The sequence below is a fragment of the Anarhichas minor genome, unplaced genomic scaffold, assembly GCF_050575085.1.
Source record: "Anarhichas minor isolate MPS153535 unplaced genomic scaffold, ASM5057508v1 ptg000054l, whole genome shotgun sequence".
Classification (NCBI taxonomy): Eukaryota; Metazoa; Chordata; class Actinopteri; order Perciformes; family Anarhichadidae; genus Anarhichas; species Anarhichas minor.
Genome location: NW_027466500.1, coordinates 739,262 through 741,582, shown reverse-complemented (window position 1 = coordinate 741,582; position 2,321 = coordinate 739,262).

The window sequence follows — 2,321 nt, the reverse complement described above, 5'->3', positions numbered from 1 at the left end:
AGTGATAAAAGAGATGCTAATTTTCAAAGAAGAGATGCTAAATTAACTAAAAAGAGGCGCAAAATGACACCAAAAAGACACAAAACATCCAGAAAGAGACTTAAAACGACCAGAATAAGACCCAAAACAACCAGAAAGAGATGCAAACTGAGTGCAATGCGGCACAAAGAACCAACGAGAAAGCAAAACTCCTACAAAGAGATGCAAAATGAATGACCAAATTTACCACAAAAAGATTTAAAATGATACGTCACTGTACAAATGAATGCACTAGGAAGTATCTACATACCCTTTAGCGATGTGATGACAGCATGTCTTCTGGTTTGACACAATACAAGGCTGCATTCAGACAAAAATACTTTTTGTGTTTTGCAATTGAATTTTTACTATTGCCAGATATTTGGCTACATTCCTCAGTGCATGATTAGTGGCATGCTGCTTTGATATTACTGTAGGTCATCTTTTATTATTTCACGGTGAACAACCCTTCTCCTTGTATTACAAAAAAGCCAATCCGATTTTGACAGCCCCGCGATCAGGTGGCATGTCAAACTTCGTTAAGCATGACTGTGATAGCTACAGGGTCCACGCCATAAATTCCTAAGTGTTCTGTTCACACTTTTTGCTTTGACATTTTTGGTTCATCTCAATTTCCGGTGACGAATGAAATCAGTTTGACAACTTTTCATAGATAATCACCATGTAATATGCTGAATAGACCCCCCCCCCCCCCCCCCCCCCCCCCCCATACCCCAAACCCACTTGTATGGCTTAACCCTCATTGCAAATTGCTTACAGACGTAAACCGCAATCAGTTTGTATAAACAACATGAAAATATAGCTCACGCTACTGAGCCAATACAGTGTCTCACAGGCCTGGCTGCTGACACACGTTATGTAAACACTAAAGCGACAAGGCAGATCCTAAGAGGTGCCCGATGGGAACCTCTGGAGCCCGAACAAGTTGCTCCTTTACTTTAAAAGAAAAGAGGAAGTGCATCTGTTTTAGAGGTAAATTCATTTAAATCAGATTTTATTTAGCCAACCTCTAAAATTTGAACTTCTCAAATGTTGCACATAATGTAAATCATAGTTTCGCAAACTGCGGCCCGCGGGCCAATGGTGGTCCTCAGAAACACGTTGTGCGGCCCATTAACGTGACATAAAAATGCATGCATTATATTTTCAGCATCCGTGAACCATTTCAATACCTCCCCTTCTTAGTGGATTCGGTGCATTCTGGCATCTCAATGTTAAATAAACACTCATCATGAGGATATATTGTATATTTCGTTTTATTTGTGCATTGACCCTGAATAATTTGCTAGATCACTAAATTGGCACTCAGTCATCAAAGAAACCCCGGATGTAAAGGGATATGAATATAAATGTTACAGTCTCCACAACTTCACCGCCAAGACAAGTCATATCATCTATTAGCATTTAAATTCAAATCCTAAAACACTATGTTGAGTAAAGATTCTGCTTTAGATAAACATAAACCAGCAAAGCTTTAAACCTTCAGCGGGTTGGAATAAACATCCAGAAGTGGGACATCTCTGTATCATCAGTCAGCTTCCAGATGGGTCCTTGAAAACAGTTTCAGTGGGTTTCTGCCAAAGTAATAAAGAATATTTTCCTTCCCTGCACTTTTATCTTCCCATCTACTGACTACTACTGACAACATCTCAGTTTCATTGTAACGTAAACAAAGACAAATACTACCCTGTATTTTGAAAGTGAAAGTAGGTGGGGGGGGGGCAGCAAATAGGTTAGTCATCTCAACAGGTGTGTGTTAAAAGCTGTTTTATGGAGACTGTGCATCTTCAGGGAAAGACTACAGGGACCATGGAAAGACAGGACATTCTTGACTGGTGACTGCAAAGATAAAGGCAGAAAACCCGTCATCTCGTGAGTCTCTACAGAGGTCTAACATGTATGTAAGGGGAAGAGAAGTATCCTCTGTGAGTCCTGTCAATAATGATAGCGTGTCATTGCTTTGTAGACGGATCTGGAGATGTCCCCTCTTTGGTAGTCACAGCGTTAATAGTCCCGGGAAGCCCCACCTCCACCACCTTGTATGTTAATTTCAGCGTGATCTCTGCACGGAGTGGAGCGAGCCGCAGAGCGCCCGATCTGCTGTCTGCTGCTTCATGTCGACGAGGCTTTGGACGGACACAACCTGACTGTCGGGACTTTTTTACGCGAACGCCCTCGTGTTCGTTATAATGTCGCCGCTGAGGACGCACAGCGGAGTGTGAGTACCGTGGATCCCGCCGGGTAGTTAAAGAGAGGAAGGTGAACGCACCTTGCATCCAGCC